At 41.8% G+C, this 18,517-nt stretch overlaps 1 protein-coding gene across 3 annotated transcripts in view; it reads left to right on the top strand.

Moving 5' to 3' along the window:
* The window catches only part of TMCC3 (transmembrane and coiled-coil domain family 3), a 373,454-nt gene that overhangs the window by 202,081 nt on the left and 152,856 nt on the right, over window positions 1-18,517 (top strand). The gene's annotated exons all lie outside the window — the stretch shown is intronic.

The raw sequence follows: 18,517 nt of genomic DNA, 5'->3' as shown, positions 1-18,517 counted from the left end.
GAGAAGGCATACTTATGCCTGACGGGGTCATCCGTACTGCTGTGTTGTCCTCTATCGGCTATGGTTAGAGCGCACAAGCTAGACTAATCCTGATTGGCTATTTTAAAAAGAGCAGGGGTCGGAGCTGCAATGGCAGGGTGGTTGTTTTGGTAGAAAGGATGGTTACCTTGTGTCAGAGCAGGTAGCCAGGGTGATCAGGTGACCAGGATGAGTCAGGATGGAGCTGGAGGGAGGGGGAACAGATGTGAACTACTGATTAGTACCGGTGGAGAAGGTACTGGAATTAGAAGGAAGTTAAACTTTAAAATGGAGAATTAAAGAATAAGAGAGCTGAACATACTGACATACTGATTCTTTGAAGAGAAACGGGGATCCCTATAACACTTGAGTTTTTCAGACTCAATTTATTTCCTCTCTTAGGGAATTTAGTACACACTGTGACCTTGGGAAAGTTACTTCTCTAAATTATTTGCAAAATGGGCATAGCACCTTCCTCCTCAGATTGTAGCAATTGTATAATTCTTCTCACTGTAGCGGACACTCTGCTCACCACTTCCCACAAAAATGACATAGTTTACGGGAAGTGGTGAGCAGAGTGTCCGCTACAGTGAGAAGAACTAACAAATGCTAACCACTGTTTTTATCAGTGGTTCCTGTGACACTGTATTTTCTTGTTTTCCTTCTATACCTTCGGCCCCTTCTACTCCTGTGCTAGCATGTAAGGAAATGAAATGTGTCTGCGGCAACAGGACTCTGGATTTGCATTCTCGGCCTGATGTGAGGTGTTAAAGGAGAGACACTCCCATTTGCTGAAAGATGGGATCCTAGAGGAGCCAGAGGGGCATGGAGGAGGACGGGCACATTTGGACATACTGAGCCACCCATGTGTAGATGAACTGGATGGATGGATGAGTAAGGCTGGAGGTCAGAAGAGATATAGGAGCAAGAGGCTCCACGGCCAGGTGTGGTGGCTCACGCCTGTAATCCCAGCACTTTGGGAGGCTGAGGTGGGCAGATCACCTGAGGTCAGGAGTTCAAGACTAGTCTGGCCAACATAGTGAAACCCTGTCACTACTAAAAATACAAAAAGTAGCCAGTGTGTGCCTGTTGTCCCAGCTACTTGGGAGGCTGAGGCAGGAGAATGAATTGCTTGAACCTGGGGTAGAGCTCACAGTGAGCCGAGATTGTGCCACTGCACTCCAGCCTGGGCAACAGAGTGAGACTCCATCTCAAAGAAAGATGGACTGTTTCAGTAGACTCCTGATCAGCTTCCCGCTTCCACCCTGGTTCCCCCTAAAAAGTCCTTACTCTGCCAGAAAATGCCACAGGATCTGCCCTGCTGTTCTCCCAACCCTGGACTGCTTCTCTGTCGTCATCTGCACCCTCCCCACTCTCCTGCTGGGCTCTCTCTGCTCCAGCCATGCTGCCTTTCTTACTGTTCTTCGAATGGATCAAGTATCCCCCTTCCTCAGAGCTTTTGCACTTTCTGGTCCTTTTGCCTAGGAGGGTCTTTTTCTAGATACTCTACGTGTATTACCCCCTCACTTCCTTCCATTCTCTGGTTAAATATCCCAGCCTATCCATGAGAACTTCCCTGAACATATTATTTAAAAATGCGACACTCATCTGTTCCCTTTCCTCTGCTTTCTAAAACGTATTAGCATCTGATATGATTTATAGCCACTTGTCGTATTCTGTTACATTGTATAATATAGTATTATAAACGATATGTTTCTGTATGTGACACATAGTTACCATGATATATATTATACCATCTCTAGATACTATAATCTGCTGTATTATACAGTAATATTTTAAATTTCCCACCTACAAATATAACTCCATGAAGCCAGCAACCTAATTGTGTTCACTGCTATATCCTTAGAGTCAAGAAAATTCCTGGCATGAAATACGCACTTGCTAATATTTGTGGAATTAAGAAATCGCAACATTTCATGATAGAAAAACAACAACAACTTTTGTTCCCCCCGAGGTTGCCATCTGAAACTGCAAGTACGTTATGTGGAGTTGGTTGCTGTGGTACCAGTATGTTTTACATTTTGTGTAGTAATGGCCATGAAATGAAGGATGGCTTTCCAATTTCCATTAGTGTAGGACGTACTCGAGTCCTGCCAAAAGTTTCTTCCCTTTGGAAACGCCTTATCTCAAGCTTAAAGACTTCAGCTTCCTTTTTTAAGACTCAGCTCCCTTTCTCAGGAAATGTGTGTTTCTACTATGATACAAATGGGATTTATGATGCTGAGAGCAGTAGATTTGATTTACTGAATATACCCTTGGCAACTGAGAGGTTATCTGAAATTAAAAAAGAATAATAACCCAGTCTGCCAGTATGCCACTCTGGATTATAGAGCGGCACCAAGGTTATTGTACTTGGAACGTTTTTGTTTTTCTCTTTCAAAAGCATTGTCTAATTATGGACAGGAGGACATAAAAACAAAAGAAGCTCTTTCCCTTCCTGGTTTCCAGGCTACCGAGGATGACCCCACTGCAGACTTAGATCTTCTCGGTGATTCAAAAGAAAATTGAGTATTGCTAAGGAAAAATAGTCTTCACCTGAGACTCTAAAAATGGTGCTTTAAGTATGAGCAGAAGGACACAAAAAGTCTGCTGATGAATGTCACCTGCTGTCTTTTGAAAACCAATATATGCCGTGGGACTCCTATGAATAGTAAATAGCACATGGCCTTTGCGGTGTTTTTATGTCAGTGGTAATAGGTCACACTCTTACCTAATTGCTTGTGCAGTTCAGAATTACCATATGGGCGTTAAGGATGCCCTTTGTGTCCACAGCATTTTGGGTCAATAGGTGTGAAGCATTAGGCCTCATCAGCCCTGCGGTCTACCTGTGTTTGGCAGCGAGTTTAGCTGTGGATGAGTAATTAATTACCAAACTATATCACATAAATATAATTTTTATCTCTCTGCTAAGTAAAACTATTTGTAATTAACAGCTTCACAGAAATTGAACACCAATGCACAGGTTCTAATAAGTTTTACATCTGCATGTGCTTGATACATTTTAAAAATGCATTCATACCTCCTTGTATGTATTTTTTCCTTTACCTGGGAAATGTTAGATAATAAAAAGGCTTGGTTTCGGGTGTGGTGGTCTTGAGATTGAATCACTTACTAGCTGACTGATTCTTGTACCTTTTCATGTCTCTCACCATGAACACTGGGGATGGACATGTGAGATACACTCCATGAATTTCCTGTTTAGGTAAGACATGCTAAAGAGGACTGCACCACATTTTTATTTAAATAATTGCATTCAAAATAGAAAGGCTCAAAGGATGAGGGAATTTTTTCCTTAATGATTAATTAAGGTCAAACAGCCAGGCTTTCACTTGATTTATACCTTAATATGTATTAGTTCATACTCTCTTAAGTAAATGTCAGTTATGCTGCTAAAACAGAAACCAATAACAATAACAATTCAGAGATTGAATAGTAGGAAATAAACTTAGGGTTTGGAAAAGCTGTTGAATCTAACTTTGTGCAATGCCATTATAAATATCAGTTTTAAAGTTAATAATGTGACTTGGTTGTGTTTAGGGAACAGTGCAGGGAAATGGCAAAGGGTTGGTCTGGGGTATCAGACAGACTTGGGTTTAAATCACTTACTCCAAATCACAGTGGACCAGTGTCCTACCCTCTCTCCGTCTCAGCCTCGCTATCCTAAGCTTGTGACAAGGATGCTTGCTGCAAGGTGTGTATTTGTGAAGCCATGAAGACGAGGACCTGGCCACCCAGCAGGTGCCCACACTAACTGCAGAGTCTCTTCTCCCGCTTCTCCTGCCTCTTCCTTCAGCTCTGCTAGCAAGTAGCAAGCCATTTTACATACCTGTGCCTCAAGTTTCCTCATCTGAAAAAGAAGGCTGGACCACACACTTGCTCTGAAAAGTTCTACAATCTGGGCTTTAAAAGTATAAATGCTGGGCCAGGCACGCTGGCTCATACCTGTAATCCCAGCACTTTGGGAGGCCAAGGCGGGTGGATCACTTGAGGTCAGGAGTTAGAGACCAGCCTGACCAACATGGTGAAACCCTGCCACTACTAAAAATACAAAAATTAGCCAGGTGTGCTGGCTTGTGCCTGTAATCCAGCTACTCCAGAGGCTGAGGCAGGAGAATCGCTTGAACCAGGAAGCAGAAGTTGCAGTTAGCCAAGATTACACTACTGCACTCCAGCCTGGGTGACAGAGCGAGACTCCGTCTCAAAAAATAAAATAAAAAAAAAAAAAAAGCTTTAAAAAAAGATTCCTACTTAGAAAAAAAATTGATACCATACTTAAATGTGTAAATAAAAATATCTACAGACCATGAACCATGTCTGATATTTATACTAAATTCTTCTGAGGGCAAGTTAATTGGAAAATCCAGAAAGCATTAACAATTTCTTACACTCACCTTAAAAGAGCAATGAAATTCCATATCCTACAGTCTTGAAGTGAGTAAATGGAAGGATGTAAATATTTATTGGAATGAGAGTGGAGCAGAGAGAAGCTCGGCTTTGTCTACTGGTGGGTGGTAACACATCTCTGGATCATTGTTTGCACTAAGCATTTAATAATCCCATCTGTTGAAAATGTATAATTGGAGGTGCTTTGAAATTGCTGTAAGCTACCTAGAAATTGGCAAGGAAGTAATGCTGGAAAGTTTCCAAACTTTGCAGCCGACGAAGAAATCCAATATAAATCAATATGTAATTATAAAACCACATCTTTGGCCACAGCTCTTTAAATATATTTATTTAGGCATGATACAGACTTTTAACACCAGAATCTGGAACTGTGGAGTCCTTTGCAAGCCTCAGGTTTGAATCTTTGGGGATACTGTTTATTTGACCTGAAAAACCCTCGGATGAAGGCAGAACTTTCTCCTGCCCCAGCTGCTGTAGTACTGTCTCCACTGATAACTCCACGTTCTCATTTGTCTCCCAAGTCCTTTAAAGTAGATTATATCTCATTTCAAAACTGAATGCCTGAGTCTTATTAAAAACTTTATATTTCTTTTTCCTTCCTGGTACCTCTTTTTCATATCAGAAATTCACTTGGTCAGGCCTCCCTGGGGTCTCATTCAGAGAAGCATCTTTGCAGAATATTCCTACCTCTCAGGAGTGTGTGTGTATTTTTTGCACTGAATTTCTTTCACTTCTCCATTCACTGGCTTCCTTTGTCCCCCCATCTCCTCTGTTCCTTTCCCCACACTCCCCCTTAGCGTTCATATTTCACAGGCTATGCACATATGCTTTATGCAGAGAAATGGCATATTGAGAATTGTAGCTGTTCTTAAGGAAAGAAGGCTGCATCCTTAGGAAGCACTGTTAAAGATATTTTATGGGTCATTACCTCTTTAGTTATCTCTTTGGATGAAAATTTTTATGTAACTCTATCTCTATGTAAAATTAAAGTAGGAGTTTAAGAAAGTACCTAACCAAAATGGGCAGATTTCAACAAAGGAAATCAGGGCTTTATTTTTCCAGAAATGTGGAGTTTCTTTGTAGGTTTCGAGATCCCTCCTCTCATTCCTCAGCTGCTATTCCCCCTTATCTCTAAGCACAGCTGCTTCCATATATTTGCCAAGTTCCTCATCGCATGAGTGGTGTCAGAGACTGAACTGTGTCCCTGTAACACTGGTATGTTGCAGCCCTAATCCCCAGTCCCTCAGAATGTGACTGCATTTAGAGCTAGGGCCCTAAAAGAGGTAATGAGGTTAGGGCGCTGCCATTAGGCTGGGCTTTGATCTATCTGGTGTCCCTGTAAGAGGAGGAAACCAGTCAGGTGCAGTGGCTCACACTTGTAATCCCAGCACTTTGGGAGACCAAGGCAGGTGGATCACCTGAGGTCAGGAGTTCAAGACCAGCCTCATCAACATGGTGAAACCCCATCTCTACTACAAATATAAAAATTAGCCTGGCGTGGTGGCACAAGCCTGTAATCCCAACTACTTGGGAGGCTGAGACAAGAGAATCACTTGAACCCAGGAGGCGGAGGTTGCTGTGAGCCGAGATTGTGCCACTACACTCCAGCCTGGGTGACAGGGTAAGACTCTCTCTCAAAAAAAAAAAAAAGAAGTGGAAACACTGAGAGATACCAGAGATGACCTTGCATGGAGGGATGACCATGTGAGGACACAGCAAGAAGGCAGCTGTCTGCAAACCAAAGAGAGAGGCCTCAGAGAAACCAACCCTGCTGGGACCTTGGTCTTGGACTTCCAGCCTCTAAAGCTGTGAGGAATTAAACTTTTGTGGTTTAAGCCCCCCAGTCTGTGGTATTTTGTTACACAGCCTGAGCAAACTAATACAAATACTTATAGCAATATCACATCTCTGTTACGAGATCACTGCAGGATCAAACAGGAGAATCCAAGAAGGAGATCTAGAGAAACGGGTGAAACCACTTTCAAGCAGGAAATAAGCTCACCGGAGAAACGATCTAGCAGCACATGTGTGATACATGTTCTAGGTGTATAACACCTTTGGAAAGTTTTTTCCCCGTCAAAGCCCCATTTTGGGGTTTTAACCTCCTTTGAAGTCAGGGAAAAATTTTGACCACAGGCTCAGGCATACAGAAGTGTAAACAAACCATGTGGCATTCAGAGAGCTGTGTCCATGCTCATGCTGAATGCTAGGAATGTCTGATGCATGGGGTTACGTGGAGAATTAACCTGCTTCGATCTGGGTGGATTAAGATAAAACTGAGCTGCGCTCAGTTAACAGCCCAGATGGAGGTGAGTGGAGAGGTGCTGTTAATAGCACCGGAACAGTCATTGTTCATCTGGATTTTGGTTTCAGCTTTATAGAGTTAGCTTCAAAGAAGTCTTTAGAAGTACTTTGCACAGTCATGGAGTCTCTCTGTGTATTTGATGGCCTCCAGCTCCATTCTAAAAGTGTGACCTTTGTAAGGCCATAAGTGACTTCTGCTTGATTCAGGACATTAAAGAAGGAAAAAAAAATGTGTTTTCATACCCTGTGATGTAGGCCTCTTCAAGACAGGTTCTTAAAAATCATTTGTTCCTTTTATTTCTATTAATTCCTATTTATTTCTATTGATTGGGTAGGAACAATGAATACCAGTGTATAATTTATGTATTATATAGTCCATTTAGAATTTCCCATGAATTATCAATAATAGAAAATGTGCACTGGGCACGGTGGCTCATGCCTGTAATCCCAGCACTTTGGGAGGCTGAAGTGGGTGAATCGGTTCAGCTCAGGAGTTTGAGACCAGCTTGGGCAACATGGCGAAACCCTGTTTCTACAAAAAACACAAGAATTAGCTGGGGGTGCCAGTGTGCACCTGTAATACAACAATTAGCTGGGCACAGTGGCAGGCACCTGTAATCCCAACTACTCGGGAGGCTGAGGCAGGGGAATCGCTTGAACCCTGGATGGGGAGGTTGCAGTGAGCAAAGACCGCACCACTGCACTCGAGCCTGGCAGATGACAGAGCGAGACTCCATCTCAAAAAGAAAGCAAAACAAAAACAACAACAACGAAATCAAAACCAACCAAGAATGTTCCGAGATGAAACAATTGTACCTGCATTTTAAATTTTGGATTGGTATTCAGGGATCTACTGCAGTTTCACTCTTTTCCATGTGACCTACCAATTATTTCCTTTCCCCATTGATTTACGACGCCACCTCCATCCTAGATTGTGCTTTCATATATGCATGAGTCTGTTTCTAAGCTCTCTCTTCCTGGGTCTCTATGCTAATTCCTAATCACCTGAACTATCGGCGATAACATCTCTGGCTACCTGGTAGGGAGAACTCACTCGGTCTGCCCCTACTTACCATATTTTTCCCCAAGTTGTCTTTTTCTCATCCACTGAATTTTATTTTTCACTTTGTTTGTTTGTTTATTATTTTTGAGACAGGGTCTCGCTCTGTCACCCAGTTTGGAGTGCAGTGGCCCAATCTTGGCTCACTGCAAGCTCCACCTCCCAGGCTCAAGTGATCTTCCTACCTCAACCTCTCCAGTAGCTGGGACTACAGGCGTGTGGTGCCACCATGTCCAGCTTTTTTTTTTTTCATAGAGACAGGTTTTGCCATGTGGCCAAGGATGGGCTTTAACTCCTGGTCTCAAGCAGTCCACCCATCTTGGCATCCCAAAGGGCTGAGATTACAGGCATGAGCCACCATGTCTGGCCTCTCTTCATTGAATTTCTTTCTTTTTTTTTTTTTTTTTTTTTTTAATGATCCAGGGTCTCACTCTGTCGCCCAGGCTAGAGAGCAGTGGTATGATCTCAGCTCACTGAAAAGTAGCTGGGACTACAGGTATGCGACACCACACCCAGTTAATTTTTATATTTTTGATAGAGACGGGGTTTCACAATGTTGGCCAGGCTGGTCTCGAACTTCTGACCTCAAGTGATCCAACTGCCTTGGCCTCCCAAAGTGCTGTGATTATAGGTGTGAGCCACTGCACCTGGCCTCTTCCATCAAATTTTAAAATAAGCTTGTCAAGTTTTAGGAAAAATCCCTTTTTATGGGGTTCTGTTTCATGTATTGATTGACTTAGGGAAAACTGACTTTTGTTTGATACTGCATCTTTTCCTCCATGAGTATGACCTTAATATTAGTTTGGGCTTTCTTTTATAGAAAAGCGAAAGTTTAAAAAATATAAGTACACACTATCTTCAAATTCTCAAACATTTATGGAAGGATTTCCAACATAACAACCATGCTGGGGAATGATGGATTTTTAGAATGAGCAAGTGAGTCCTCTTTTTCAAAAAGATTACGGTCTACTAGAGGGAGGTGTGGTAGACATATATACAGTCTACTTCACATAAATTAGACTATGATAAGTGTCATGCTAAAGCTATACAGAAGATGCTACCAGGGAAGGAGGATTAATTTAGGCCTGAGAGACCCCTTGGGAGCTGTCAGAGCCTTGTATAGTCCTGGTATTAGTATGTTTAGCTCATGTTTGGCTCATTTTATATGATGAGATGTAAAGAATACTTGCCAGTCTCTGTGTTTTCACATTTTGATAACTAAAAGTGGGCTTTGTGATTCATGTTGACGTGTAGTCAGTATAAAATATTTATGAGATATTTTACATTTTTTTTTGTACTGTCTTTAAGGTGTAAATTAATTAAAATTAAGTAAGACTTAAAACTCAGTTCTTCAGTCACAATAGGGACATTTCAAGTGCTTGGTGCCCTCCTGTGACCAGCGTCTACTGTATTCAGTGTGCAGATTCAGCCAGTCATTTATTATACACTTAATCTTCTACAAAAAACACAAGAATGAGCAGCTGGGGGCGGTAGTGTGCACCTGTAATACAAAAATTACAGTGGGCACAATGGCAGGCACCTGTAATCCCAGCTACTTGGGAGGCTGAGGCAGGAGAATCGTTTGAACCCTGGAGGGAGAGGTTCCCCTCTAGATGAGGGGAAATATTTAAAGCTTAGTAGTTTAAATAGGTCCTGGACTGGGGTTTTATGAATAATCTATATTCTAATAATCTGTCTTCTAATTGGTTATATGTAAAACATTCTGATATTTTTGGATTGTGGAAAGTATGATTCCATTTGTAAAATAACTAGATGGAAACAATGCACAATGGGAAAGGCCCCATCTCAGTAGAGCCTTATCTAGAGAATGGTTTTGTAATTGTGACTGTCAGGAAGCACCAGTGAAATTTATGGATTTTCTGTCTCTTTCATTGAAGCAGAAATTCAAAATAGAGCTCTATACATTGGTGAGCATTATCTTGGAACTTTTTTTTTTTTTTTGAGACGGAGTCTCACACTGTCTCCCCGGCTGGAGTGCAATGGCACAATCTCGGCTCTGGGGTTCAAGTGATTCTCCTGCCTCAGCTTCCTGAGTAGCTGGGACTTCAGGTGCCCTCCACCACGCCCAGCTAATTTTTTGTATTTTTAGTAGAGACAGGGTTTCATTATGTTGGCTAAGCTGGTCTTGAACTCCTGACCTTGTGATCTACCTGCTTTGGCCTCTCAAAGTGCTGGGACTACAGGCGTGAGCCACCAAGCCCCCATCTTGGATCTTTTACTTGTTTTTTTCCCATTATCTCAGATCCTTTTAGCAGTTGAAAAGAAATCTTGTTGTAAACTACAAATGACCAAATCCTGCTAATGTTCTGAAAAACCTACTTGTATTCTTGATTTCCTGATAACTTCTTCTTTTGTTTCTTTTGTTTGATTGTTTGTTTGTTTTTGAGACAGGGTCTTACTGTGTTGCCCAGGCTGGAGTGTAGTGGCGCCATCTTGGTTCTCTGCAGCTTTGACCTCCAAGGCTCAAGCCATCCTCCCACCCCAGCCTCCTGAGTTGCTGGGACTACAGGTGTGTGCCACCATGTCCAGCTAATTTTTTAAATTGTTTTTGTAGAGACAGGGTTTCACCATGTTGCCCAGGCTGGTCTCAAACTCCTGGGCTGAAGCGATCCACCTGCCTTGGCCTCCCAGAAAGCTGAGATTACAGGTGTAGCCAGCGTACCTGGCCCCTGATAACTTCTGCTAATTCCTTTATTTGTGTGTGATATATGTGTGTACATGCATGTTAGTGGGTGTACTTGCCTGCTGGGTACCCTCCACTCCATGATATTATATTAGATACTTTAAATCTTGTGCCTTGTATAGCATTCTTCTCCTTTTGTGAAAGACATTGCTTCGAATGAAAGGAAAATCACTGGAATGTCAGAAATATTAACTGGGAGTACATCAGGAAGAAGCAGTGAGAAATAATAGAACTATAGAATACCTTTCAAAACTGTCAGCTAGGACAGTGAGGACTTCTAAATACTTGCAGGAAATTGAACCTTCACTTCCAAAGTGATGGGAGAATTGACTTCCAATTTTGTGAAACTTGAAATGTAAAACTGAAAATCTAGAAGTGCTTAGAAATGATGGAAAAGAATTACAAGGAGCCTTCAGACAAATGATAAAGTCATAATGATATAATTTTGAATTTCCAAAGCTTTGTTTTCTTTCTTCGTGGAAGGAACAGGAAACAAGAGGCTTAGAATGTAGAAATCATCTTCGTGGGAATGTTAGTGATGGTGGACGTGTGTTAAACTGTTTGGGAGAAGCAGGGAAAGCCTGGACAGGGAGTGGGGACGAGTCAGGTTCCTATGAGTTAAATGTTTTGAGAGGGAACCTGCAACAGTGGGTTTTGCAGATGCACCGAGATTCTTCCCTGTTCATATTCTCAGCAGTGCCAGCCTTGGCTTGTGGTCAAGAGATAGTTATTATTTAATGGGTGTAATTTTCTCCATTCCACAACTGAGGAAACTGAGGCTTATAAAGATTAAATAAATCATCCAAGAATATACACCTAGTAAATAAGCTTAGACCTGGAATTTGGACAATAATTTTGCCACTTATTAGCTGACTACCTTTGGTCAAATCACTTGATCTACTCACATGCCCTGGTTGCTACTCTGGAAATAGGGAAAATCATAGCATCTACTATCACAGAGACGGGAGGGCGGGAGTCTGCAGTAACTCAGCTGATGTGTTGAAAGTGCCTGGTGCAGGAGACGCAGGCAAAATAAATACCTATTGCCATTTACTGGCTCTGTGCAAAGTCCTTAGAAATGCTATAGGAAGACACAGAAGAAATGGAGAAAGATGTTACTCTTCAGTAGCAACATATTTTGGACTCCTGTTGACCATTTTGCCCTGAATTTTCCGGGGGTGGGGTGAGATGGAAGACATCAACATTTGTGATACTTTGCATCTGGCATTTTGCTAGGTCTTGTAGCAGTCAGTATTAGGTTTGATACATATAACAGAAAAACCCTACTTTGCCAAATGAGTTAAGATAACAGATTCTCAGCATTTCCACATGGAACATTTGATTTTGGCAACAAATGACCAATCTTAATTGGGAAATAACTGCACAACAATTTCTTCATCCATTCTGTTGTGGATGACAAATGGCTTGTTTCTAGACAGGGACTACTGCCACTGTGAACGTTCTTTTATGCATGTCCTGGTTGATGTGTGGTCTCCGGGTGTATACTGAGGAGGGGGGTGGCTGGATGTGAGGGTGCTGCTACTCTAGATCATTACCAGCACTAAGTATCATAATACTTTTCAATTTTTGTCAATCTGGTAGAGTTATACTGATTTTTGTTATTATAATTTTTATAATATCATTACAGAAACATTTCTTCATATGATTATATATTCTTCTTAAGTATGATTTTCAATAGCTGCACTGCATTTTTTTGTATGTGTATATAATTTATATAATCAGTCCATGAATTTTCATAAACAATAAATCATCCTTTGAATTGTTTTAATCTTTTCAGAATGATAAAATGTGTGATGTTTGTGTGCAAAACCTTTTCTGTACTGTATTTTCCTGTATCTCTTTAGGATAGATTTCTAGAAGTAGAGTATTTTGGTCAAAGCATACCAGCAAAAAGACCCTCTGTATTCTATGTGGGAGCCAGGGCCTTGGGAATGAAAGGAATTGAAGGGTAATGTAAAAGGAAGAAGTATGCCCTTGTCACTTCTGCAAGTTTGCAGACTCTGCGGTAGCAGGAACAGCACAGGCAGAAGTTGAGGGGGAGGGATGGCCAGGGTCCAGAGCTTGTCCACAGGCTCCTGCTTTCATCCTAATTCCATTAACAAAATTTGTGGCTAGGCACAGTGGCTCACACCTATAATCCCAGCACATTGGGAGGCCAAAGTGGGCAGATCATGAGGTCAAGAGATCGAGACCATCCTGGCCAAAATGGTGAAACCCCATCTCTATTAAAAATACAAAAAATTAGCCGGGCATGGTGGTGGGCACCTGTAGTCCCAGCTACTTGGGAGGCTGAGGCAGGAGAATCACTTGAATCCAGGAGGTGAAGGTTGCAGTGAGCCAAGATCACGCCATTGCACTCCAGTCTGGAAACAGAGTAAGACTCTGTCTCAAAAAAAAAAAAAAAATTGTAATTATGACATACGGCATGGAAATGTATCCTCCACCTTACTAGAATGCTTTCCAGGATAACAGCATACATCCTTTCTGAAGTCTTACTGGTAAGGAGAAAGAGAAACCCCATGAAGAAAGATTTTAGGTTTTGTTTTGTTTTGTGCAGACATTTATTGAGCTCTTATTTTGTAAGGGCTTTACATATATAACCTCATTTAATCCTCAACAACAGTATGAGGTGGGTACTATTGTTATCCTTTGCTTATGAATGTGAGAAACAAGGCTTTATAGCTCGTAAGGAGCAGCGCCAAGATGTGAATCCAAGCAGTCTGCCTCCAGTACACCATCCCGCCTCCCTGTAACAGCACAAGATCGTTTATAATTGAATGTTTATGTGAGTGACTTAAGCAACAGATACTGTCAGAATTCAGAGAAGAGAGAGAGATAACAGTGTGGACTGGAGAGGACAAGGCAGGCTTCAGCAAGCAGCATCCTCTTTTGAAAGGACTGTGACTTGGACTGTTTAAAAACAACATCACATCAGATTTTTCTGCAGTTTCATTTCTCACCTTCCTTATCTTGCAAAGTGAGTTGATAAAATGCAAAGTTGATAAAATGCAAAATTCATGGACGATATGTTCCTGGAGTATAGCTAGCTCATCCTTCAGATTCAGTATGTGCTTAATGAAAGATAATTCTCCTGGGTTGGCCATGCATAGAATGGAGTCAGCTAGAGATCCCCAGAGAACTGCTTTCTCTGTGGCTGTGTGAAGTAAGAACCACAGCATCACAACTCCAGTTACAGGTTCAACTGAATGGAACGTTCCATGCCTAGCACAAAGTAAGGCATTTTTATCTACATTTGTTTTCTAACGCTATTGTAGACTTCTGGGAAACTGCAGTAGCAGATAGCCAATAGTCATACACAGTAATCAGAGAGTGAAACTCTTTCCAAGTGATAGGCTCAAGAGGTTAGAAATAGCAAACCACTTATAATCTGTGTGTGCATGATATAAAATAAAGACTCAAAGCAACATGGGAATTATAAAACATAGAGCAAAGCAAAGCACATGAATTTGCAAAATTCTTTTTTTTTTTTTTTTTGAGACAGAGTCTCGCTTTGTTGCCCAGGCTGGAGTGCAGTGGTGTGATTTTGGCTTAGTGTAACCTCTGCCTCCCAGGTTCAAGAATTCTCATGCCTCAGCTACCCAAGTTGCTGGGATTACAGGCACACATCACCACACTCAGCTAATTTTTGTATTTTTTGTAGAGACAGGGTTTTGCCATGTTGGCGAGGCTGATCTCGAATTCCTGGCCTCCTGTAATCCACGTGCCTCAGTCTCCCGAAGTGCTGGCATTACAGGTGTGTGCCACTATGCCTGGCTGATTTTTGTGTTTTAGACAGGGTTTCACCATGTCAGCTGGGCTGATCCCAAACTCCTGGCCTCAAGTGACACACCTGCTTCCGCCTCCCAAAGGAATTTGCAAAACTCTTTACTCAACCCTGCTATGTAACTGTTTACTACTCATTACATGAGTCATTTTGAATCTGAACCAAATCTATGAACATTAGTATGTTCTTCCAATCAAATCAGGACTTAATTATCCATTATTTATTCCACAAAAGCCTTGTAGAATCAGTGCTTTGTGCCAGGTGCTGTGCTCAGCACTGATGGGCCAAGGATAATGGACACTGCCCTTGGTCCTGAACTTGTGAGGTTGAGACACAGACACACACCTGTGGCCAGGTACTGACGTTTGCAGTCATATTAATGAGCACCACCCCCAATCTTTCTTTGCCCTCAGTTTCCACAGCTGGTCAATTCCTCCGGCACAGCAAAGGGCCATAACCTGGTAGAATATTTTGTGAACAGCTTCTCCAGAAAAAAAGTCCCTGTATCAATCACTCCTGCCTGTGTTGTGGCCTTCCTCCCAAAACCCAGTTTTTACTATGAAAACGACTACAATTGCACCTAAATTTTTCTGAGATAGTCTTACTCTCTCGGCCAGGCCGGAGTGCAGTGGCACGATTTCAGCTTGCTGCAACCACCGCCTCCTGGGTTCAAGCAAGTCTCCTGTCTCAGACTCCTGAGTAGCTGGGATTACAGGCACCCACCACCACATCTGGCTAGTTTTTGTATTTTAGTAGAGATGGGGTTTTGCCATGTTAGCCAGGCTGGTCTCGAACTCCTGGCTTCAACTGATCCACCTGCCTTGGCTTCCCAAAGTGCTGGGATTACAGGCATGAGCCACTGTGCCTGGCCTTAAAACACATTTTTAATTAAACTTAATTTTGAGATTGTAGTAGATTCATATGCACTTGGAAGGGATACTATGGAGGAACTGTGTACACGTTACCTGTGCCCCAGTGGTAGTATCTGTGTCCCCAGTGGTAGTGTCTTGTAAATCTTTAGTACAGATATCACATTAACATTGGTCAGTCTATCAATCTCATTCAGATTTCCTCAGTTGTACTTGTTTGTATGTGTGTGTGCATGTGTGTATTTAGTCCTCTGCAATTCCATCCACCACCACTCTCAAGATACAGAACAGTTCCAGTACCACAGGATCCCTGGTGCTGCCCTTTCATAATCCCTCCCACCTCCCTCCTGCAGCCACCCCCTCCCATTCCTAGTGCCTGGCACCCACTCATCTCTTCTCCTTTTCTATTCTTTTATCATTTCAATAATGCTATGTAAGTTGGGGCAGGGGCAGTGGCTCACACCTGTAATCCCAGCACTTTGGGCGGCCGAGGCAGGCAGATCACTTGAGGTCAGGAGTTTGAGACCAGCCTGGTCAACATGGTGAAACTCTGTCTCTCCTAAAAATGCAAAAATTAGCTGGGCATGTGGCAGGTCCCTGCAGTCCCAGCTACTTGGGAGGCTGAAGCAGGAGAATCAGGATGCGGAGGTTGCAGTGAGCTGAGATTGTGCCACTGCACCCCAGTCTGGGAGACAGAGCGAGACTTCATCTCAAAAAAAAAAAATGCTACGTAAGTGGAATCATACTGTATATGACCTTTTGGGATTGGTTTTTTTAGATGCAGTATAATTCCCTAGAGACTTATCCAATTGTTGCATATCAAATAGTCTGTTCCTTTTTATTGCTGAGTCATATTCCATGGTATGGATGTACCACAGGCGTTTAACCATTCACATATTGAAAGACATGGTGTTGCTACCAGGTTTTGGCAATTATGAATAAAGCTGCCGTGAACATTTGTGTATAGGTTTCTGTTTGAACATGTTTTCTTTCTGGGATAAATGCCCGAGAGTGCAATTGCTGGGTCAGATGGTATTCGCATGTTTTAGTTTTATAAAAAACTGTCAAACTGCTTTCCAGAGCGGCTGAACCATTTTACATTCCTACCAGCAATGTATGATTTATCTATTTTCTCCCCATCCTTTCCAGCAATATGTGTTATAACTTGTTTTTTATTGTAGCCATTTTGATAAGTGTGCAGCAACATCTCATTGTGGTTTTAATTTGCATTTCCCTAATGGCTAATAACACTGAACATTTTTTCATGGGTTTATTTCCCATTAGTATATTCTCTTCAGTGAAATGTCTGTTCCTGTGTCTTCCTCATTTTTTAATTGGATTGTTTATTTTTTATTTATTTTTTTATTTGAGACAGAGTCTCACTCTGTTTCCCAGGCTGGAGTGCAGTGCCACGATCTTGGCTCACTACAACCTCCGCCTCCCAGATTCAAGTGATTCTCCTGCCTCGGTCTCCTGAGTAGCTGAGATTACAGGCACCTCCCACCACGCCCAGCTAATTTTTTTGTATTTTTAGTAGGGACAGGATTTCATCACGTAGGCCAGTCTGGTTTTGAACTCCTGACCTCAAGTCATTTGCTCACCTTGGCCTCCCAAAGTGCTAGGATTGCAAACGTGAGTCACTGCACCTGGCTCTGGCCAAGGATTGTTTATTTTTTACTACAGAGTTTTGAGAATTCTTTATACACTCTAGGTACTCATCACTTGTTATATATTTGGTTTTCTAAATATTTTCTTCCCATTGGTATCTTGTCTTTTTATCCTCTTATCAGAGTGTTTTGAGAAGCAAAAGTGTTTCCTTTTGATGAGGTAAAATACATTTTTATACATCTTAATGTGGCCTCAAGCCTGTAGGTAAGGCATATGTTGAAGACTATCTCCCAGAACTCTTGAAGGCTGCCTGGACAATCTTCTCATTGCTCTTGAGAAACCAATAGTATGGAATTGTTGCATTTGCTAAAAAAAAAAAGGAATATTCAAAGGCAAGCTCCCTCGCCTGCAGAGTTTCAATTGAGTCTGTCTACTTTCCTGTTTTTAATCAAAATATTGCCAAATGGAAGTTTCGGGCTTCTGTGCCAGATAATTGCTAATACTAAACAAAAAAGAGCAGCGATTGCTTCTTTGCAGTCACATAGAACATGCTATGTTAGAAATTAAATGTAAATGTTAAAGAGTGTGGTCATTTTTAGTTGGCTATAAACCAGGTAGTTAGAATTAGAGAGTCGTATTTGCATCAGGCCGGAAAGCTGCTGAGCCACAACATCAGCATCTCCATCTATTTGTAGGCATACAGATTTGTAGAGCTGATCACCATGTGTTCACCTCAAGCTAGTAGAATACATTTTAAAAACCTGATTTATTCTTCATTTTGCTCTGTTCTTATATCCTTGGGGGGGAATCTTGTTGTACTTTTTGTCTTATGAATCTTTCCCCCAAAGGGAACACTTCTTTGCACTATTAAATCAAACTGGAATATGAAAAGAAATACATTTTCCATTCCTTCACAAGAGGCTTGCACTTTTGTCTTCAACATCGGGCTTTCCTTGTGTCTTCTTCTCCCCACTGCGATGACCGTCGGACTGAAACATCTAAGGAAGTGAGCTGCGTGAGGAGACCACTTCCTTCCCATGTCCTAGCACCATGCCAAGGACATGACGATCTTGGCATCTACAGCAAGGCTTTGGTAGGGGTGTGGGGGGTGTCTGCCTCACTGTGTAGATGGGCTGGCCCTTCTGGATGTCTTACTGATTTCTATATTCTCAGCACCAAGAGCAGAGGCTGCCACACCAAAGGTGCTCAGTAAATGACCAGAGAATTTACAAACGTCATTAACTACTTACTAGCTGAAAATTGGTAACATTCATCATTCAGCAAATTTTCATTATTTCCTATTACCCATTCCAACCCCTTAGGAACAGACACTAGTTTTTGCTTATGTCAGAGTCAATTTTTAAATCCCTAATGCCTAGAAAATAAGTAGACATTTAATAATGTTGATCTCGTTCATTCACTCATTCATTCAGCAAGCATTTATTGAATACTGTGTTAAGAACTGTTGGGAATATCTATACATACCTAGAAGGTACATTCCTTTCAGGTAACCTACATGCTAGTGTGTACATGGGGAAAACACAGAAATTATCACATGAAATATTTAAAGAATATAACGGATTATAACCTTTGTATTGAAATAACTAGTCTAGACCGCAATTAGTTGAGCAGTTCACAGGTCATCTGGTGTGGACCGACCACAGAAGGCTCTAGCTAGTGTCTGAGAGAACGCTAGAGTCCTCGGTGCCTCCACTACAATCCTC

This window comes from Sapajus apella, unplaced genomic scaffold (genome assembly GCF_009761245.1).
Source record: "Sapajus apella isolate SASKATOON/1434 unplaced genomic scaffold, GSC_monkey_1.0 scaffold2, whole genome shotgun sequence".
Taxonomy (NCBI): domain Eukaryota; kingdom Metazoa; phylum Chordata; class Mammalia; order Primates; family Cebidae; genus Sapajus; species Sapajus apella.
Note: the sequence above shows the minus strand (reverse complement) of the source record. Positions and strands in the feature narration are given on the sequence as shown.